Source organism: Diabrotica undecimpunctata, chromosome 3 (genome assembly GCF_040954645.1).
Source record: "Diabrotica undecimpunctata isolate CICGRU chromosome 3, icDiaUnde3, whole genome shotgun sequence".
NCBI lineage: Eukaryota > Metazoa > Arthropoda > Insecta > Coleoptera > Chrysomelidae > Diabrotica > Diabrotica undecimpunctata.
Window position 1 is genome coordinate 69,583,665 of NC_092805.1, and position 25,325 is coordinate 69,608,989.

Below are 25,325 nucleotides of genomic sequence, written 5' to 3' on the forward strand. Positions count from 1 at the left end.
GAACTTTGAATCTGTGTGCCCTGAGAACTTGAACTGAAACCACTGTTCACCAACTCCAGATCGTGTGAAGACCAAAGAGCGTATGATTTTAAACTCACTTTGGCTTCTTCATTCTGGAAGGAGCAGGAAGGAGAAAGTTTTCCAATTTCGGTAAGTTACGTCCTAACTTCCGAGCCTAAATTGGATGTGACTGTCTCCGCTATATACGGATTCAGATATAGTTTTTTGAACCTCGGGTCCGTGATTGTAGCATGGCAAAGCAGGGGATTTCGTAAAAGCCTAGTGCCCCTCTCTTGAAGGCTAGTTATAAGCTTTTGACATAACTTTTGAGCTGTACTAAGGTTTGGCTTAAGGTTTCTTAAAAATCTTTCGATAATAGACACAAGGGGGATAACAAGGCTAGCAGTAATGTACTGGGAACCTGAGATCTCCTTTGTGGCCTCATCGAAAAGCGATAAAATGCTTACAATTTCAGTGATTAGTTTTATATCTGAATCAGAAATCATCCTTGGTGCTTTTTTAATTGAGGGATCTGCCAATATTGTAGCTATATATGGGGACATTAGTGTAAATTTTTTAAGCATATGGTAGACAGAATTCCATGTGGTTGTAGTCAGATGCAGAGAGCAGTAAACCAAAATTATTATACTACTGCTCAACAGAGAGCGCTAAAATAATTCAGGTTCTATTGTCAATGAATATAATGAGAGTAGAATATAATATGCAATTATTGTATTCAATTAATGATGCAAATTTAATTTACCATTTAAAAATATAATCCTCTAAAATACCCACCAATTTTTCTCTCTTCCCAAACCCAAAAAATTCCCCACCCCAACCATTTCAACTTATAAAAAATTTCCCAGACTCTTTCAAATGGGATTTAAAAAAAAATAATAACAACATAAATATTTTACTCGAAAATAAATTGAATAATGCAATTCATTTTTTATTTTTACTACCATCAAAAAAAATTATCATGTATTACTTTTAACACGTTTGTATATTTGTATAATTTTAACATACATTAAGGTACATTTTAACTCATTTAATACTTCCTGTATGTGTGTATCGTTTTGAAAACGTAGGGAAATCCTTAGAGATTCGTATTCGTAATCGGTAATTCGATATTTATAGTCAGAACATTATTTTTGGCAATCAGAAACAACTAGAAACAACCATTCACCCACTTTCAATGTCAAGAGTCAAGTGTGAAAAATAGATGATGTAACAGATCACTTCTTATGTAAATATTATGATTACAAATACCTTTTCAACGAAACATTATAATAAAACTTAATTGTTTCTGGCTGATGAGAGTTTGCACTTTCAGTTTGCTTCTGTATTTATAAAATAAAATAAAATTTGAATTATGGTTTTGTTTGGAATAATTACTTGAAAATAATAATTATGATTGGGATCCAAAAAAATACATAACCTAATCATAATCACCGTAAAAACTTAATAACCGGTTTTTACTTTAAAAATAAAAAACCGGTTATAACCGGGACAAAAAACAACCGATAAAACCGGTTATTGCGAAGTAAAAAAACCGGTTTTCGGTTAAAACCGGTAGGTTTTTCCCATCCCTACTCGGCACTAGTATGGCTCTCGGCTTTGGTACTGCTCTCGGCTCTAGTATGGCTCTCGGCTTTGGTACTGCCTCGGCTCTAGTATGGCTCTCGGCTTTGGTACTGCTCTCGGCTCTAGTGTGGCTCTCGGCTTTGGTACTGCTCTCGGCTCTAGTGTGGCTCTCGGCTTTGGTACTGCTCTCGGCTCTAGTGTGGCTCTCGGCTTTGGTACTGCTCTCGGCTCTAGTGTGGCTCTCGGCTTTGGTACTGTTCTCGGCTCTAGTATGGCTCTCGGCTTTGGTACTGCTCTCGGCTCTAGTGTGGCTCTCGGCTTTGGTACTGCTCTCGGCTCTAGTGTGGCTCTCGGCTTTGTACTGCTCTCGGCTCTAGTATGGCTCTCGGCTTTGGTACTGCTCTCGGCTCTAGTGTGGCTCTCGGCTTTGGTACTGCTCTCGGCTCTAGTGTGGCTCTCGGCTTTGGTATGGCTCTCGTTCTCCCGGGTCTAGTGGTCTATCTCTGCTACTGAGGGTGTTGCTGGCGTGGACTGTATAGGCTCTCTCAAACTTCCTTGAAGTATTCTGTTTCTCGATAGGACCATGATCAAATCCCCTTCGTTGGCTCAGTGGAGATGTTCGTTCAGTTGTAATGGAAACACCAAATAATAGTAGCAGAGTTTATTGTAGAGACGTACACTATGGGTGTAGACCCGGGATTACTTTGAGTAGAGACTGATGAAGTTGATCGTTGAAGACTATCAAGTTAGTTGAGTGAATATTGATTGAATGCCTCTCTAGGCAAGAGATCTTAGTTTTATATAAACTTTAATTGGGTCAATATTTTCGCGGACCTCGCGTGATATGTGTATTTAATTTATGTAAATTGTTTAACTTTGTCGGCACTTTTGACTGATGTACAAATTATATTATTGATAATTGACCAAATATGTATGTAACCTAATTAACTACGTGTGTGTATTTAATAACAAATAGATTCATTCGGTCTACTGGGTGATAAAATTATACTGTCCAATTTCGGATATGAATTCTAAAGATTTGATATTGGACAGTGGGGTAGCTACCTGTATTAAAAATTCTATTTCATTTCAGACTATTAAAAAATATAATTCGGACAAAGTCCAATAAATTATAACAAAAATTGATGACATATTCCTAATAAATATCTATTCAAGTTCAAATAACGAAATATCAGTGCCTTTTTTAAATTCCATGTTAGAAAACCTAGATATAAAAAAAATAATCATTATGGGCGATATGAATTCTCATCATCCAATTTGGGATAAATGTTTAATTAATAAAGGTGGTAAAAAAATAGTTGAATTTATATTTGATAACGAGTTGACCATCCTAAATGATGGTTCAGCAACCTTGTTTCAGCTTCCCAACAATAATATCAGTGCTGTTGATTTAACAATAGTGAGTAGTAATCTGGCTTTATGTACCAAATGGGGAATTATTAAAGACTGCGGCAATAGTAACCATTTTCCCACATACATAAAAATCAACGACATTGAACTATCAGATACAACTTTTGTTAAAAATTGTAAAATAAGAAATTCTTCAAGAGCTGATTGGGATCTTTTTTATGATGAAATATTCAACAACCTAGTAAATTTCTGAATAAATAAAATAAATTACAAACAATTCATGTTAGTTATCAATAAAGCAGCAGATGTTTCGATTCCTTATAAAAATTGTAGGATACAGGGTAAACCATTCAATCCTTGGTGGGATGATGAATGTACATTATGGGTAAAGAAACGTAAGGAAGCTTTGCACATATTTGACTCATCACCATCACTAGAAAATTATTTGTATGTTAAACATATAATTGCACAAACCAAGCGTAACCTTAGATTACACAAGAAAAATAAATTTAAACAATTTTGTGAAACATTAAATAGAGGATCCAATATTACATACGTATGGAATAAAGTAAAAAAATTTTCAAACCATAATAATTGCAAAAATTTTTATAATCCTTCAGATAACATTAAAAGAGAAATATTATATAATATGTCATCAATTTCTATTGATCCTGAATTTCGTTTACTTCACGCTAACCAAGAATTTGAACTTATTTCAATTTCAGAAATTGACACTGCATTGTTCAATACAAGAAATTCTGCCCCGGGAATTGATGATATTTCTTACTCAATGATAAAACATCTCCCTCTAAAAGCCAAAAAATCCTCCTAAATATATACAATGAATGTCTTAAAGGAGAACCCTTACCTAGCGATTGGAAAAAATTTAATATTCTTAACATTTTAAAACCCTTAAAGGACCCACTTCTTCCAACTAGTTTTAGACCAATTGTTTTATCCTCTTGCATACTAAAAACTTTAGAAATCATTTTAAAAAATAGATTAGATTGGTTTTTAGAACATAATCTCGTTTTCAAAAATACTCAAGCAGGTTTCAGAAGAGGTAGAGGAACTGCCAACAATTTAGCCCTCCTTCATACCTTCATTTCAGAAGCTTTTGAATCTTCCCATTCAGTCCTTGCCGTCTTCATTGATATTAAATCAGCATATGATAATGTGAATATATATAAACTTTACAATAAATTACAAAATTTAAATGTCCCTTGTCCTATAATTAATATTATTTTTGAAATCGTAGGCTTCCACGGCCAGAGTCAGAATTATAGTTTATTCGTCTTCCGGGTTTGGACCGTGTCATTTGTGAGTGACCCAAAAGTGGGTTCATCTCAACGTTTCGCTACAATTGTATGTAGCTTCTTCAGGAGAACAAATAAAGAAAAAGAAAACAAAAGACAGGAAGATGGGTAGTTAGCAACGGTAACTCAGTTACTCAACGCAACCAGAGGCGAATACTAACTACCAAGATGGGCATTTGGTCACAGTAACTCAACTACTTAACGCAGCCAGAGGTGAAAACCAATATACCAATAAACCAAAATATCTGGAACACCAATGGGTTCTCCCCTTTCCCCTGTCATTGCTGACATTTTCATGGAAGCCTTTGAGTCTTTAGCCCTAGAATCTTACCCCTTAAAACCAAAAGTCTGGTTCCGCTACGTTGATGATACATTTATCATCTGGCCCCATGGTCAACATACCCTTTCTCCCTTCCTAGATCATCTTAACTCACAACATCCGAGTATAAAATTCACAATGGAAGTAGAAAATAATCGGTCCCTTCCCTTTCTCGATGTGTTAGTCACCTCCAAGCCCAATGGCCGATTGGGTCACTCTGTTTATAGAAAAAAGACTCACACGAATCGTTACCTACATGCTTCATCACACCACCATCCTGCCCAAAAGAATTCTGTGATCAACTCTCTCATCCATCGGGCCATTTCGATTTCTGAACCTGACAACCTTAGAGAAGAACTTAGCCATCTGCAAAAAACCCTTGTTGCCAACGGTTACTCCATTCCACAATTCAAAATATTACACACCGACATCTACATCCCCCTTTACACCCTAGGACGACAAATTCAGAATCTTCGGGTAATACTCCTGTGGCTTTTCTTCCTTATATTCGAAGTGTCACTGATAGGATTGGCACAATTCTTCGCAAAGAAGGTATCAGGACTACTTTTCGACCACCCAAGAAAATCTCACAATATCTACCCTCTCCTAAGGACCCATTACCGCCCCTATCTTCCTGTGGTGTCTATTCTATTCCTTGTTCATGTGGACAAGTGTATATTGGCGAAACTGGTCGTTCCGTCAAAACTCGGATTCAAGAGCATCAAAGATGCATTCGATCAGGTCTTTTCTCCCATTCTGCAGTTGCAGAACACTGCCAAGAAACCGGTCATTCCATATTGTTCGAAGAAACCCATAGTATTTCTAAGAGCCCCTTCTTTTATTCCAGGAAAATCCGCGAATCTCTAGAGATCCGAAAAAATCCACATAATATCAATCGAGATTAAGGATACTACTTGTCTCCCATCTGGAATCTCAGTCTAGAGCCGCCGTCCGGTCCTGCTACCACGATGCAGCCACATGATTGGCCAGCGCGCGCTTCTTGACGTTCGCGCCACGGAGTGTGCCGATACGTCCCGACACGACAGGTCACCGCGACTATAAATAGAGCGGTAGCGGAGTAATCGTCGGATTCACTCCCCGCCTCTCGACGCGTTAGTGTTCTGAGCTGTTGGACGCGAATCCCTGTCCTGGCATTTGGTTTTCACCTCTGGCTGCGTTAAGTAGTTGAGTTACTGTGACCAAATGCCCATCTTGGTAGTTAGTATTCGCCTCTGGTTGCGTTGAGTAACTGAGTTACCGTTGCTAACTACCCATCTTCCTGTCTTTTGTTTTCTTTTTCTTTATTTGTTCTCCTGAAGAAGCTACATACAATTGTAGCGAAACGTCGAGATGAACCCACTTTTGGGTCACTCACAAATGACACGGTCCAAACCCGGAAGACGAATAAACTATAATATTATTTTTAAAATTTTGCAAAACAGGCTTTTATATACTAGATCCAATAACGGTGACTTTTTGGGCCCGTCTGTAGTAACTAAAGGTTTACCTCAGGGTTCACCTTTAAGCACAATTTTATTTAATATATACATATTGGATCTATTTTCCATTCTTCCTGAAGATATAAATATTAATGGGTATGCTGACGATTTGGTTTTATATGTTAAAGGATCAGTTATCCAACAAATGGTTAATAAAGTCAATATGGCATTTTACAATGTACAAGAATGGTTGTTAGAACATGATCTATCTCTTTCTATAGACAAATGTGAAGCTGTATGGTTTTCGAAGGGAAAACGAAAAAATTTTACCCCAGAAATCAAACTTAGTAACACAATTATACCATTAAAAGATCAAGTTAAATTTTTAGGCATAATTTTTCAAAATCATCTCAAGTGGGACAAACATGTTAATAATATATTAGTTAAAACAAAGAAAAATATTAATATTTTACGTGCAATTTGCAGATTGTGGTGGGGGGCAGACCCTAGGACTCTTTTAATAGTCTTTAATGCTTTAATAAGATCTCACTTAGACTATAGTTCATTCTTATTCAGACCTATATCTCAGAAATGTAGTAATAAACTTAACACAATATTTTTTGAAGGGCTAAGAATTTCTTTGATGAGAGCGGCGCAAGATAGACGGGGTTGGAAACATGAGGAAGAGGCCTATGTTCAGCAGTGGACTCTTGAGGCTGGATGATGATGAAGAATTTCTTTAGGTTGTATGAAATCTACCCCTCACTTGGCTTTGCTAGCAGAATCGGCGCAATACGATTTAAAACATAGAAGTTTAATATTAGCTACTAAATTTTTAAGTAAGATCGTTAATATCAAAAACCATCCTTTGATTTTGTCCCTTGTTAACTTACGGAATAAACTTATAATCAAACCTAATTTTTATAATGAAGATAACTGTCCTTACTTAGTTTTAACACTAGAATACTTTTTTCCATATTTTAACAAAATATATAAAGGTAATAATTTTCCATGTTATGAGTTGGATTTTGATACATTAGTCGGTCCAGTAAAAACACTAAATTGCGAAATAACAAAGAATGAATATATGATTAGAGAAAAATTTGCAATATTTACTGAAAAATATATCAATGATTTCACGTTCATTTATACGGATGCCTCAAAAAATTGTAACAAAGTAGGTTTTGGCATTTATATTCCTAGTATCAATTACAAATTTTCATCCAGACTACCTGATGAACTTTGCATATGCAAAGCAGAAAACATGGCTATATACCAAGCAGTTAATTTATCCATTAATAGACAGATCAATAAAGGTATTATATTTTCTGATTCTCTTAGTGCAATTTCTAAAATTATTAATAGCAATATTTCTGCTTCCGTAGATTATTCGTGCCTTAAAACAAAAAATCTTATTACATCTGCAAATAGAAACGGATTTGAAATACTTATCTCATGGATACCGGGTCATTGCGATATACCGGGCAACCTACAAGCTGACACACTGGCCAAAATAGGGAGAGATCTTAATGTTCCTTTAAATATGAAATTAGATTCTCAAGACGTGTTACCCATAATTAAGAATAAAATTAAAAACAAATTTAAAAACACTTGGAAAACTTTAATTAGCAAAAAATCGTATCAGAATTACAGAGTACAAAATATTTTTCCTAATAAGACATGGTTTCAAAACTTTTCATATAAAGATAGGAGACACATTACAACTATTATAAGAATGCGGAGCTGTCATTGTTTAACAAGTTAACATCTTTTCAAACTGAATTTGGTGGACAACCCTTACTGTGAGTGTGGCCTAATAGAGAACCTAACACATATATTTTTTGAATGCCCGATAAGGATCATTCCGAGTTTTGACCTATACACAAAATTCATTTATATGAATTATAATTCACCAATTACTATATATTCTATATTAAATAAACTTACTGAAGAATCAGTCAGCATTTTGATAAAATTCCTTTCAATTAATAAATTAAATTTGTTATCGACAATGCTCAATACTTTTTGTAGTGTTTACTAACATAACCTATTAATTAACTATTAATGAATTTTTTTTCCTACAAAATTATTTGGCACAGGCACAAGTAAGTGGCCTCGAGTTGGTTTAGAGCCAGACTTTATCGGGGTCACCAGACTATTAAGTGAAGGTAATAAAAATTGGTTTTAAGCGGTAAGACAAACTATGACAAAGTGTCATAATAATATTGAACACGAACAAGTCATTCAAACCATTTAATTTAATTTATAATTCTAAACTATAAATCAAATTTAAATGGTTTATATTTTATCAAAGATAATTTATTAAAATAATTGTTTTCGAAATAGTCACCAATCTGGAATCTGATGCACCAAATAAGGTGTTAATTATATAAATGTGTTGTATTCTCAAAGAAATAATTATAATTGGTAAATATTGTTAATACCTACTTATGTAACAAAAATATATTTTACTTGTTTCGATAATGTGCGCTGGTGTTTATATTGACTGTACTGTATACCTAAACGTAAAAATTTTTTAACAACAGCATTGGAAATTAAATGCAGTTGGAGCTGGACTTTCAGAGATAACGAAGAACGAAGTCGAAAGCGATCGAAAATATATAGATATAAAATCAAAAAATCAAAAGCAGAAAACTAATTTTCTCAGAAAACGTATATATATATATATATATATATATATATATATATATATATATATGTATATATATATATATATATATATATATATACATATGATGCTTATATATACATATGATGAGACATGCTTATCCATCGTGGCAATGATAGCATGTTAAGGACGGAGTGGTATCGTAAACCTTGTTTTAGTAACCGTTTCATAATTTTTCATTCTTAACATCCATCCAAGATGAAAACAAATTTGGTTTTGGCCTTAAAAACTAGGGCTACCAACTTGTCACACATCGAGTTCAGGGACAAGGGAACTCCTACCCCATAGGGCTTTTAAATAAACTCATTTTCGGTTCTCCTTTTTCTTCGCAATTTTCTGACAACCAAAATTTTTATAATAATGAGGTCCGACGATTGACATTGACACATCAGTAATACCATCTAAAATAACTTATGGTCCCTTACACTACAAGTTATACACAAAAACAAAATATCCTTTCACAATACAGGAGTCATCGAATGTTGTTTATTCTATACCACGTACCAATTGTAACAACGTGTATATCGGAGAATCATCTCATAATTTCCACAGTAGGGTGATCTCACATCGTAGTGACATAAAAACCAATAAAATAAATGCATATGCACCCACAAAACATGCAGTAACTCTGAAACATGCGTTTAATTTCGAAGATACCTGTATTTTGACAAACGAAAAAAAATCATTCAAAACGTGTTTTCTTGGAAATGTGTTTCATAAAATCTAGTACGTCTTGCATAAATAAAAAGTCTTACATAAATAAACTGAGCAACATTTATTGTTATTTACTGTAAAAACATCAAAAATAAAATAAATATTTACCTCTACATATACACGTCACATTATACCTGTGTGCATAACTTCTTACATGCCATTAAGACAGGTTTAATAATTAAAAATTAAAACTACTCAATATGGGCCTCTTGGTTCTTGAAAGGAAATACAATATTAAGAACACCTAATTACATTTTAATCATATTGTTTTTTTTTCTTTCTGTTCCCTATGTATCAGAGTTAAAACACACCATCAAAAGATGTCAAGAAATAAACTAAGTTTTACTATCCTTACCTAAATTTTAGAATGTATTTTGTCCAATATTATATTTTATACTTGTGTTATTAATGTTGAGTGTCAAAGTTTATTTTAAATAATCTTAACAACTAGTAAGTTGCACTGACGAATTGTGATATTTTCTAAATATTTACACATTTTTCTATCTATATTATAGTGTCTTGAAAAAGAAATAAAACAATTCCGAAAGCTAAACAAAAAGTCAAATAGTGTTTCTCTAACATCTCGGCCAACCTTCTGATTGCAGCCCTAATAAACTGGTTGTTTATATATATATATATATATATATATATATATATATATATATATATATATATATATGTAAAAGATATAATCTTTTAGCGAAAGCCGCTATCGCTTTATTAAATGTAAATTGGCCATTTAATTTAATATATATATATATATATATATATATATATATATATATATGTATATATATATGTATATATATATATATACATATATATATATATATATATATATATATATATAAATATATATATATATATATACATATATATTGCTCTATGGAGGTTCACCATACTATATTTAATCTTCTTCTTCTTCTTCTAATGGCGCTATAACCCTTTGTGAGTCTTGGCCTGCTTAACAATGTTCTTCCATTCTGCCCTGTCGGATACTTTCCTTCGCCACTGCCTGATGTTCATGGTTTTAAGATCCCTCTCTACGTCGTCTATCCATCTTTTACGGGGCCTTCCTCTTGTTCTGTTTCCTTGGGGCTTCCATCTCTGGACTACTTTTACAGCTCGATTATCTGGCATTCTTTCTAGGTGACCAAGCCAGTTTAGTCTTTGTGATTTTACAAATCTGACAATATCTGCGCTATGCATTAGTTCATCCAGCTCGTGGTTCATTTTAATTCTCCACGAACTATCGCTGCATTGGGTTGGTCCAAATATCTTCCTTAGTATTTTGCGCTCGAATATTCTCAGTTGATTTTCATCAGTGGTTGAGAGGGTCCACGTTTCACATCCATATGTGACCATTGGTCTAATAACTGTTTTGTAGATTCTCAGCTTAGACTCACGATTCAGTAACTTACTTTTCATTAAGTCTTTGTATGCATAAAAGCACTTATTACCGCTAAGAATCCGTGCTTGTATTTCTTGACTGATGTTGTTGTTGTCATTTTACACATTGTGATTGTCATCACTATATTTAATATAAAATTAGTATTTCTTGGGTTTGGTTCAATAAGTTATATTAAATTTGGAACGAGATTTTATTGTGCCATTGATTTCAACGTTTAGGCAGGTATCCCTTGCCTTTGTCAAGATTCTAAAATGTACAAGATTATGAACATTAAGTTATTGTAAAATGTATACATAAACTTACCAAAACGTAAAACGGGATGCTGACGTTATTGAATTGACAGAAGTAACAATTGATATTTAATATCTCATGGTTTACTGACATTAATATATAATTATTTTTATATGGGCGTATTGTTGGTGTTTTCGAAAAAGGTAAAGTGGAAATGTCTTATAACTTTAAGAGTCTTTTATGGTGTTATATTTATTATTATTTAAATCAGATTGAAATATATTTTATTGAGGGACTGTGTATCTTTTCTGTCATTTATTGCGTTGGTATTTCTATTTATTTCTATTGATTCGTCTCTCCCTCCCTCGAATCTCCCCTTTCTTTTTATTTTGCTTGGTTTTTAAAATTTTGATGTTTTCAAAGTCAAATTTATGCTCCTTCTCATTTTCATGTTTTATGAGCGCAGTGATGTTTTTCTTGTCATATTTGTGAGAACGAATTCTGCATTGACGCCTGGTTTGGCCAATGTAGATACCTTCACAGTTAATACTTGGTATCTCGTAAACTACATGTGATTTTTTGAGTTTTGGAGTTTTTGTTTTTAGTTTGGTGAATAATTTATTTAAAATGTTGTTGCCTTTCTGAGCCACTGTTATGTTATGTTTGACTAAAAGATTCGTTAGTTGTTCAGATAAACCTTTTATATATGGAAGATATGTATACGTAGTTTTAATACTGTTGGGTTTATTGTTATTTGTATTGTTAATTTGTTAGTTGTAGTTAGTAGTGTTAGTTGTGAAATTTATTTGGTCTTGATTTGAAAATAGTTTCGGTTAAATGTTCTGAATATGTATTATTTAGGAGGGTATTGTTTGCTTTTTTTTTATTGAAGTTGGTCTGTATTCTGGATCTGTTAGTTTTACAGATCTATCAGCAAGACTTATAATTACAGACTTCTTATGGGAGAATGGATGATAAGATGATATATATATATATATATATATATATATATATATATATATATATATATATATATATATATATATACATACATATATATATATATATATATATATATATATATATTTAGGGATTCTACAGTATTCACTGCCTTCTCTCGCTCAACCGTTTCCATCTCTCTCTGTTGTTCCATTCTCCATCGTTTAGTCCTCTCTTACTCATGGCGTCGTCTACTTCGTTCCTCCAGGATTTTCGGGGTCGTCCTCTTTTCCTCCTTCCTATGGGGCTCCATTCGGTTATTCTTTTTATCCATCTGCTGTCGCTAGCTCTTCTTACATGTCCATACCACTTTAGTCTTTTTTGTTCTATATATGTTAGTATGTCTGTTTCTATTGATGTTCTTTGCTTTATTTCGTCATTACTTCTCCTATCCATTCTTGTTACTCTGCAGCATCTTCGCAGGCATTCCATCTCTGTTGCTATTATCTTACTGCTGTTTTTCTTGTTTATGATCCAATTTTCGGCCCCATATGTCATAATACTTCGCACTAATGTTTTATAAATCTGCGTTTTTGTCTTCATATTTAGGTGTCTATCCCACCATACTGAGTTAAGTTGTCGGATTGCTGTTCTTGTTTGTCCTAATCTTTGTGTAATTTCTTCCTCTGTTGTTGCCTTTTTCGTGATTATAAACCCCAGGTATTTGAATTTATCCTTTCCTTTGATTGTTACGTTGTCATCAATCTGTAGATCTTCTATGTCTTCTTCACTTGTAGATAGGTACTCTGTTTTCGCGAGGTTAATATCTAGGCCAGCCTTGGTATATTCTTCTTGTAGTTTCTTCATCATGTAGCTGAGGTCGTCTTGGTCTTGTGCAATCACTACTTGATCGTCTGCAAAACTTAACGTATATAGGTATTCGTTCCGTACCGGTACTCCCATGCCTTCGCATTTTCTTTTCCATGTAGTCAAGGCTTTCTCTAAGTATATTTTGAATAGGGTTGGAGATGTGGAACAACCCTGCAGGAGCCCTTTTGTTGTGGTGAAGTCTCCTATGATTCTTGTTCCCATTTTAATGGACACTTTATTTTCTTTATACAGAGCTTTTGTAGCTTCTATGAGTTCCGTCTGTATTTCTAATTTGTACATTGCCTACCATAGTTCTGACCTTGGTACAGAGTCATACGCCTTTCTCAGATCCACATATATATACATGATATATATATATATATATATATATATATATATATATATATATATATAGAAAAGAAATTTAATCTTTGCAGATTAGTTAAATAGTAAACTCTTAAATATTGGGGAAATCTGCAAGAAATACTCTAATGTGTATCAATTGTTTCGCCGAACGTTTTCGCTAAAGAGAATTAATTTGGCTTCTTCAGGGCTGAAAGAGAATAAATTATAATTAGCTACCATATATTATCTATTAAAACATTATTGATCTTACCGTAACTTAGAATTGTAGAGTTAGAATATTAAAAAACTTTGCTAGTAACATAGTGGTGTTTTTTGTTGCTATGTGCAAAAAAAGTTTTTTATAAGGATTGAAATGTATGGTAGCTTCGAACTTGACACGTAAAGGCTTACCCAAGGTTAATCGAAAAACCCAATGCAACTACATTTAAAAGGAGGTAATTCTTTGAATTGTCGGCAATAACTAAATTTTTGATTTTTAGATAGTTAAAAGTGAGGTTCTGTTTAAGCCAGAACGCAAGCGCTGACAACTTCATTATTAGTTCGTATGAATCTTTATGTTGTTAAGGTTCATTGGTAAAAAACGAATGAATTTAAATCCCAGTAAAGGGAAATATTATTTTGATTTTCTTTATTTAATTATATTATATTGTTCATGTATTATTGAATCTTATTGAGACGTATCTAAGAAAAGCAAGGGAATGTTATATATTTTTTTTTTGTTAATGAAAATTAATTATAAAGGTATGTTAGTTGTTAATGGATATATCAGTCAAGTTAGTAATCTGTGATATAGTATTGTTCTTGGTATCTGATTTAAGTAACAGGTGGTATATATCGCTTAGATTCTTGATGTCACTCTTAACATTAATGGAGAAATCGTTAAGGAAAATATAAGACATTTCAATGAACTCTCTTTTAGATTTATTGTTCTCACGGTGGAGAATTGTGGTGTTAGTATAGTCCATGAGATGACCAGTGGAATGGACATGTTTGGCTAATGCACAACGGTCAGGGTGAAGTCGAGAATCACTTTTGTGTAGTGTAATACGTGATTTCAATAATTGAGATGTTTGACCGATGTAGGAATTGTTGCAAGAGAGACATGGAATGTTGTAGACAATATTACTAAGCCTATCTATGGGAGTCTTATCTTTTATCTTAGAATAAAGATTATTAATTGTTAGGGCTGATCTACAAGCTACATTAAGTTTAATGTTGTTATTATTATTGCCAAAGCTATTTTCAACACTTTTCAGAATCCTTGTTAACCCCGGAGTGATATCTCTGAAATATGGTAATGAAAAATATTTGTTTATAGGAGTATCCGAGACTGGGTTCCCACTTAAGACATCAGGATCAGCATTGTTAGTCGCGAAGGAAGGTGAAATATCTTCGTCATGGATAGTATTAAACAAAATCTTATTAACTAATGGTGTTGGATAAGCGTTTGAAATAAAAAGTTTCTGTAGGATTTGTAGGTTTTTTGTATGAAATGAAGGATCTGATAGTTTTGTTACTCTATTTTTCATCTGTTTGATTAAGTTGACTTTGGTAGAATTATTATGGTATGAGTTGTAGTTAAGGTATCTACCAGAATGAGTCGGTTTTTGATACCAATCTATTTTGATGTTGTTGGTTTCCCTGATCATCCTTATGTCGAGAAAGGGGACGGACCAATTACCATCTTCCCTCTCTATAGTGAACTGGATGTAGGGGTCATAACCATTAAAAGTGTCTAATAGTTCATCTACCTTGTCATTGGGTATAGCCAAAATGATATCATCAACATATTTTTTAATAAATGGAATATTAAAGGATAGTAAAGGAATGACTGAGTCTAATACATAATCCATAACGTAAGTTGCAATGATAGGAGAAATCTTAGCTCCCATAGGGGTACCGAAAGTTTGTTGATAGAATTTATCCTTAAATGAGAAGTAAGTGTTGTTAAAGAGAAATTCGACGATGCTGATGAATCTGTCGTAAGACATGGAACAACAACCTCTAATACGGTCCCAGTTAATCTCTATTGATGTCAAACATATTCCTAGATGAACATTGCTGAATAAGGATACAACGTCAAGGCTAACGAGGACATAATTTGATGGAAGTATGTAGCCATTATATTTATTTACCATCTCAAAAGAATCTTTAATGTAATATTGACTTTCATAATTATATGCATTAGTAAGTATGTCTGTAACAAAAGCTGAGATATTTTCAGTGGGTGTTCCAATGGAAGCTACTATGGGACGAACCGATAGTGTTGGTTTGTGGATTTTTGGCAAAGCATAAAACTTTGCAATGTAAATGGGAACATTGCAAAGTTTTATGCTTTGCCAAAAATCCACAAACCAACACTATCGGTTCGTCCCATAGTAGCTTCTATTGGAACACCCACTGAAAATATCTCAGCTTTTGTTACAGACATACTTACTAATGCATATAATTATGAAAGTCAATATTACATTAAAGATTCTTTTGAGATGGTAAATAAATATAATGGCTACATACTTCCATCAAATTATGTCCTCGTTAGCCTTGACGTTGTATCCTTATTCAGCAATGTTCATCTAGGAATATGTTTGACATCAATAGAGATTAACTGGGGCCGTATTAGAGGTTGTTGTTCCATGTCTTACGACAGATTCATCAGCATCGTGGAATTTCTCTTTAACAACACTTACTTCTCATTTAAGGATAAATTCTATCAACAAACTTTCGGTACCACTATTGGAGCTAAGATTTCTCCTATCATTGCAACTTACGTTATGGATTATGTATTAGACTCAGTCATTCCTTTACTATCCTTTAATATTCCATTTATTAAAAAATATGTTGATGATATCATTTTGGCTATACCCAATGACAAGGTAGATGAACTATTAGACACTTTTAATGGTTATGACCCCTACATCCAGTTCACTATAGAGAGAGAGAAGATGGTAATTGGTCCGTCCCCTTTCTCGACATAAGGATGATCAGGGAAACCAACAACATCAAAATAGATTGGTATCAAAAACCGACTCATTCTGGTAGATACCTTAACTACAACTCATACCATCATAATTCTACCAAAGTCAACTTAATCAAACAGATGAAAAATAGAGTAACAAAACTATCAGATCCTTCATTTCATACAAAAAACCTACAAATCCTACAGAAACTTTTTATTTCAAACGCTTATCCAACACCATTAGTTAATAAGATTTTGTTTAATACTATCCATGACGAAGATATTTCACCTTCCTTCGCGACTAACAATGCTGATCCTGATGTCTTAAGTGGGAACCCAGTCTCGGATACTCCTATAAACAAATATTTTTCATTACCATATTTCAGAGATATCACTCCGGGGTTAACAAGGATTCTGAAAAGTGTTGAAAATAGCTTTGGCAATAATAATAACAACATTAAACTTAATGTAGCTTGTAGATCAGCCCTAACAATTAATAATCTTTATTCTAAGATAAAAGATAAGACTCCCATAGATAGGCTTAGTAATATTGTCTACAACATTCCATGTCTCTCTTGCAACAATTCCTACATCGGTCAAACATCTCAATTATTGAAATCACGTATTACACTACACAAAAGTGATTCTCGACTTCACCCTGACCGTTGTGCATTAGCCAAACATGTCCATTCCACTGGTCATCTCATGGACTATACTAACACCACAATTCTCCACCGTGAGAACAATAAATCTAAAAGAGAGTTCATTGAAATGTCTTATATTTTCCTTAACGATTTCTCCATTAATGTTAAGAGTGACATCAAGAATCTAAGCGATATATACCACCTGTTACTTAAATCAGATACCAAGAACAATAGTATATCACAGATTACTAACTTGACTGATATATCCATTAACAACTAACATACCTTTATAATTAATTTTCATTAACAAAAAAAATATATATAACATTCCCTTGCTTTTCTTAGATACGTCTCAATAAGATTCAATAATACATGAACAATATAATATAATTCAATAAAGAAAATCAAAATAATATTTCCCTTTACTGGGATTTAAATTCATTCGTTTTTTACCAATGAACCTTAACGACATAAAGATTCATACGAACTAATAATGAAGTTGTCAGCGCTTGCGTTCTGGCTTAAACAGAACCTCACTTTTAATTATCTAAAAATCAAAAATTTAGTTATTGCCGACAATTCAAAGAATTACCTCCTTTTAAATGTAGTTGCATTGGGTTTTTCGATTAACCTTGGGTAAGCCTTTGCGTGTCAAGTTCGAAGCTACCATACATTTCAATCCTTATAAAAAACTTTTTTTGCACATAGTAACAAAAAACACCACTATGTTACTAGCAAAGTTTTTAATATTCTAACTCTACAATTCTAAGTTACGGTAAGATCAATAATGTTTTAATAGATAATATATGGTAGCTAATTATAATTTATTCTCTTTCAGCCCTGAAGAAGCCAAATTAATTCTCTTTGGCGAAAACGTTCGGCGAAAGAATTGATACACATTAGAGTATTTCTTGCAGATTTCCCCAATATTTAAGAGTTTACTATATATATATATATATATATATATATATATATATATAATATATATATATATGTATATATAATATATATATATATATATAATATATATATATATATATATATATATATATATATATATATATATATGTATATATATATATATATATATATATATATATATATATATATATATATATATATATATATTGTCTTGGAGTAGACTGTTCATTTCTTGCCGGCCAGGAGTTCTTGAGAGCTTCAATGAACTTATTCATCCAAAGCCTCCAAATCCAAGTCGTTTCTATTCAGATGCTTTTTAGTTATAGCACTGACAAGTTTATGTTGGTTGATATCGAGCAGCATCGTGGGACCAAGAGTTTGCCCTGTTACTGCACCAAAATTTTTTATGATCAAACTATTAAAAAAATTATTGAAATCGTCTTGTTTGATTTTTTCCTTTGGGAATTTCGGTTCCTCGAACTTATGTGGAGCCAGATAATCCCCATATGGCAATAGGGTCATAGTGAAGCATTTTGGCTTATAGTCCAAATTTGGGATGAGAGCATAAAATTTAAATTTGTTGTTTCTCGCGTGGGCCCTTTTACAAATACCATTCTTATTTGATTCAGCCAGAACGTTTACCAAGTGGGTGAATGCTTGGAAAGCTTCATTGCTATATTCATCAGGTACAAAATAGAAAGTCTCGCCTCCCCTTATGTATGTTTCGGGTATAAATTTCTTATCACTGAATCCGATAATATCAAAGCATCTGTCAGTCACTGATTTAAACATATTGTCGTCTATAATCATAAATTTTCCGTGCCGTGTAATGCCCCTTACAAGTTCATCTTCATTGACTACAACATCTCGATTTTCTGCAAGTGTTTTGATAAAATTCCTTGAGGCTGAAGAAGTTAGTCTCAGTTGGAGGTCATTTCTATATATTTTAAAAGTAGTTGCTGGAATTGAAAACTTCCAGCAAATGATAATGTTACTCTCCAAGGTAGACCACCTGGTTTGAAACTAAACAAAAGATTAAGGCCAATTTTAGTATTACACATAACTCCATTCTTGACACCAGTTACTATCTTTTTGGCAGTTGATAAATTTTGATTACCAGGAGGCAATTATTGTAGTTCATTCATGCATTTTGGTATGGAAGGTGTATGAGTTATAACATATGGTAGTTCTACGTTGGGTCCAATTATGTAGAGAAATATATCATGTTAATTTATTTTATCAATAAGAGAATTTAATTTTGCTGTTTCATAATTTAATGGTTTTGTTACATCAAAGGTGGTAAACAATATTAGCTGTAACGTAACCAGGCCCTTCATTGCTATTGCTTGTTGTAAAGGATGTACACCCAAAGATAAGGCATCTATCCAATTTGACTCGCCTGGTGCGGCATTTTCTATTGTAGAAAAGACTGCATTTGGTTCAAAGTCTTCTTCACTTGTGTAAATATGGGGATACTTAAAATCGTTAGAAGTTTCTGCCGAGTTTATCAAAATCAAGCGGTATATACTTCTAGAGCTCATACACCGCTTATAAACACAAAATTTCATGAGTCCATTGAGAAGTTCATTTTTCTTCGGAGATGCTACATCGAAAAAAATAAGCCCGCAATCTTTTTTTCTTGCTGGAGGTGGCATATTATTTGATTTTTTGACGGATTTATACTAATAATAATAAAAAATATTAAAATAAATTCTAAATCCTAAACAGCTGCAGGACCGGCATCAATTGAAAATTTAAATGGTAAAAAAAAAATAAAAATTTTAAGTTGACGTTTATGACATTGAGGCTTATTTGTAATTGGTTGCTATTTTAACTTATTTATAAATTCAATTGTTTTTGTATTAAAAAAATGTTTTCAAAATTATACTAAAAATTTCAGAGAAGCATTTATTAGATTAGGACATTTTTATATTAATTATTTTTAAGATGTATTAGTAGCAATTTTTATTTACTAAACTAAACTAAACTAAACTAATTTTATTTGGTGAGTTAACAAAAATTGTTTTTTTTTCTTTCTGGTTCAACTTTGTAAGATATTTTGTCTTTTTTAGCAGCTCTTGATAATAATTGTAAACACAATTGAAAGCTCGAGATAAAAAATAGTTTACCAATAGCCCTTTTATTGACTCCAACTCATCCAAAACATATATATATATATATATATATATATATATATATATATATATATATATATATAAAATAAAGTTTTATTTTGGGGTTGCAGTCATTATTAGGGCAGGAAAGTGAAACTCTTTGTTCTTTATCAAGATTTCGCAAAATTTATTTGCTTCTTCAGGATATGCTAAAATATGGTATCAGTAAATACAATAAAGTTAGAATTAAATAGCATTGTATAAAACTAGTATAAAAACTTACAACGTGAAGTTAATCCATTAAATTTTCAAATGTACAAAACATTAAAACTTAACTTATTAAAATTATATAGTTATCTAAGCACAATATTTTAATTTTGTACACATTCATTATGACATTGATTATGTTGATGTTTGATTTATGTCAGAAAGACACTCGTTTCTGTTTATTATATTTTTTGTTGTTGCTAACTAGCTCTTGATTGTTATTATGGTTACGTACAAAGTGGCGCCAAATATGAATATTTAAATTTTTTGAAATTATACTATTTATAGTCTGAAAATCTAATATTTGAAAATTATAGTATTAATTTTCCATTGGTATTAACATACCATTTCTAAGAATTCTCTTTTATTTAATTGGTTTTCACGTCTTAATATATTAGTTTCATTGAAATTAAATGAATGATTTTTATTAATTGCATGATCTATTAATGCACACGTATTTTTATTATTTCTAAGGTCACTTTTATGTGATGTTAGTCTGCCTATTAGATTTCTAGATGTGTGTCCGATGTATGACTTATCACAATTTTCGCATGGTATTATATAAACTACATTTGAGCTTTCCATAATGCTAATAGGTGATTTAGTTTTTGTATACAATGATGCTAATGTTTTAACAAATGTAGTTTATATAATACCATGCGAAAATTGTGATAAGTCATACATCGGACACACATCTAGAAATCTAATAGGCAGACTAACATCACATAAAAGTGACCTTAGAAATAATAAAAATACGTGTGCATTAATAGATCATGCAATTAATAAAAATCATTCATTTTCTACTAAATTAGAAAAACCAATACTTATTCAAATATTTGGATCATAAAAATCTAATATTCCTATTTATAGGGTGAAACGACTTTACCGGTCGGTGAATAAATTTTTTTATTAGATTTTAATGTACATATATATATATATATATATATATCTATATATATATATATATAAATATATATATATATATATATATATATATATATATATATATATATATATATATATATATATCTATATATACAGAGGAGCAATCACAACCGTTGCAGTCTCAAACAACGCAAACAAATTCACCACCCAAAAAGACACATAAACGCAAAGCTAACCCAAATACATGGAAAACAAATGTCTTAAAACGGTTGCGACATTCAGATAAAAATTATGCTACAAAAACTAAAGTCGTGAATGCTTAATCTATTGAGTCTACTTGAGGAGATAAATGTAGACAACAATGCACAACTAAATTTACGAAAGAGCAACGGACACAAATTTTTGATGCATACTATGCTTTACCTCATGCATTGCATAAGCGTACCTTCATTGCTTATAGCATCGAGGAAATAAAGCCAAAATATGTATACAAATCTAGCAACAGACCAAGAAAAAACAATTTGAAATTTTTCTTTAAAGATTGCAATAACCAAAAAGTTCGTGTATGTCAAAAATTTTTCCTAAATACTCTTGACGTATCTCTATATACACTTCTCAACAATTGAAGTGGATATTATGAAAATGTGTATTTTATTTTTTGTTCATAAGGTCAAATAGAAAAATGGAGTGATATAAATAAAGATTTATTTTTACTTCGTATTTTCATACAGATGAACCAAAAGAAATAAATTCTTTAAGAAAAAAAAAATAGAAAATAAACAAAAATTATAAAATTAACAACCTAAAATTTCTATTCCTGCTCAATTTCTAATATCCCAAAAAGAAAAATTAATAGTGTGTGGGTCCACCTCTGTGTCGCCTTAGTGCTCTAATTCTATTTGGAAGACCTCTTATTGAATTATTGATGAACTGCTGCGGTATACGTTCCCAAATCGCGCGTAATGTATTGACCAACTGATCTAAGGTTTGGGGCGGTTGAAGGAGCCTGTTTTGTTGCCTAGACATTTCGGTCCAAACATTTTCAATGCAATTCATATCAGGTGAACACGGTGGCGACTCCATTCTTGTAATGCCATGAGCTTCTATACACTCGTTGACAATTCTCGCACGGTGAGGGCGAGCATTATCATTAATCAGAACAAATTGTTCGCCTATTGCACCAAAAAATGGAACAACTATTGGTACTATGACTCTGTCTGGATATCGTGTAGCAGTCATTGTCTCATTAATTAAGACGACTAAGTCCGTGCGACCGTCAAAACATAAGCCTCCCCACACGCAAACGGATCCACCTCCAAAAAGAGTGGTTGGGACTCTCAGATTTTCATTGTAACGCTGTCTTCACTCCCTCCACACCAATATTCGGCCATCATTCGTATACAAACGAAATCTGGACTCATCAGTAAAGAGACAATTCCTCCAATTTTCAAAATTGCACTGATAGTATCCCATCGCCCAGCGATATCTGCATGCACGCTGCTCCCTAGTTAGTCGTGGATGGGTAGTGCACCGTCTAGCCCTTAAATTGGATGCACGTAACCGTCTTCTGACAGTTTGACTGGAAATCGCTCGTCCAGTAGCATGCCTAAAGATACTGTTAATTCTGGAAGCCGTGAATGTTGGGTTTGTTCTTGCCGTCAGAACTACAAAACGGTCTTGCCGACGAGTTGTAGATGGTTCTCTTCCTCCTCCATGCCTGTATGTTGCAGATCCAGTTGCTACATACCGATTCCATGCACGATTTATCACACTTTGCGACACATTTAGCCTCATAGCAACCTCTTGTTGAGTTATGCCTTGTTGGATCCAACGAACTAATTGCTCGAGCTGCACTAGTTCTAAACGTCTTTGCGGCATAATGTTTTTGTGATAAATAGATTTCTTGACCTATTGACAACTGGTAAAGCCAATACAAGCACTTTTATACGAATGATATATTCATGTTTGGAACAATATGTCTCTCTTTGTACGAGATAAGGGCCGATAAGAATAGGGAGAAAAACCACATGCAAAAAATATTGGCAATAAAGATAGCATAGAGTATAGTACAGGCAATTATTTTAAAAATAGTTTTATATGTTAATTTTAGGAATTTTAAAATTATCCACTTCAATTGTTGAGTAGTGTATTTGATATAAATAATCCAATGCCTTTACTCGAAAACAGGAGAGGTAAACATGTACATCATCCCTCTGTTGACGAGTCATTAAAAAATATTGCTAATAGAAAGTTTATTCAATCGATTCCTCGTGTCGAGACCCATTATATTAGAGCTAATTCTAGCAGAGAATACATCTCAGGAGGTGGAAATCTTAGTGATATTTATAGGGATTATGTTAAAATGTGCACTAACAAAAAAGAAAAGTATATTAACTATGTTATGTTTCATAAAATCTTTAATACGGAATTTAATATTAGTTTTTTCATTCCAATAAAGACGCTTGTGAAGATTGTACTGCCTACAGTAATGCTGTTGGAAGTGAAAAAGAAGTAATGAGAAAGGTATACAAAGACCACATAAACGAAAAAGAATTATCACGGTTAAAAAAAGAAAAAGACAAAAACGAAACTCAGTGTAGATCATCGCTAATTGTTGTTTATGATCTTCAAGCATCATTGCCTTGTCCAAAAGGCGAAATTTCAACTTTTTATTACGTCTCAAAATTAATTACTTACAATTTTACCATCTTCGATTTGAAAACAAAAGATGTTGAGTGTTTTTTTTTTGGCATGAGGGGCAAGGCAACAAAGGAACTAACGAGATAACCACATGCGTTTTTAAGCATATCCAAGAGTTATCTGCAAGTGCAAATGAAGATATAGACATCATTTTTTATTGATAACTGCACAGGTCAGCAAAAAAACAAGTTTATAATAAGTATGTACATTCAGGCTGTGGCAGTCATTCCTACCCTTAATTCAATTACTCACAAATTTCTCATTAAAGGGCATACGCAAAATTAAAATGATTCTACTCATTCCGTAATTAAAAGAAACATCAAAAAATCCCTTAAATCTGGACCTATATATACTCCTGATCAATACGTTTCTTTAATAAGGACAGCCAAGAAATCCGGTAATCCTTACAAAGTAAATGAATTTACATACGACCAATTTAAAGATTTTAAGACTCTTGCTAATGATCTAGGGCGTAACTTTTCTAAAAACACGGTAAATGAAACTGTTAAAATGAATGATATAAAAATTTTACAAGTTACAAAAGCAAATCGTGGCAGATTTTTTCATTTAAAGACTTCATACAGTCAAGAACATTTTAAAATGGTAAAAGTTGCATCTGGTAATTCAAAAGCTCTAAGAGAAAACTATTTATTTAAATCAATGTACCACGTACCTATTAAAATTTCACAGCAGAAGAAAAATGGTTTATTGGGTTTACTGCAAAAAAAAACCATTCCTGGTAATTATCTTGGATTCTATGAAAATCTTTGAAAAACTTACCTGTTTCTTTTAATTTGTTTTTACTTTAATTGATTGTATTTAATAGTAAATGTGATTTTGTTAAATAAAGAGTTTTGCCTTCGGTACACTCATTTCTAAGACTAAGTTGTAATGTTAAATGTTTTTTTGTACATTGTAAATTCTTACAGTACTTTCTTAACATTCTTAAAATAGTACTTTTTAAACATCTGTATAATAATGGAAATTAATAATATTTTCTCTGAAAAAGTAGCAAAATTCAAAACAGCTTATTTTAAAAAAAATTGTTTTTTATTATTATTTATATGGTTGAAATATTTTCATGTTGTTTCGACATAGAAAAGATACAACTAATACAAACTAAAACAAAAACCTGCTAATGTTTATTGTAGAAAATTTTATTTAGCGATAAATCTTAAAAATGCTCTCCTGAAAAGTTTGTAAATTTTGAGATTGTACAGTTTTCATTAGAACGGACGGTATATGAATGAATATACAGAATATACAAAACCAGTAACAATAGTTTTTATTATTATTAATTTAATTGTCGATAAAAAATAAATTAATCCAGTCAGTTTGGCTTAAGCACATATGAATTTTTTAATGTTGGGATGTCGATAGAAAATGAGATTATGATAGTATTTATTGATATGTTAATATGTAACAATAAATGTTAATTAATTTGTCAATGTCTGATTTTCTATTTATACATTTTTTATTTTTCTGTATATGCGTGATAAAGTTTATATAGGAGAAACTTCTCGAACATTACACAGCAGAATTATTTTTCACAAAAGTGATGTAATAACAAACAAATCACAGCTTGTGCA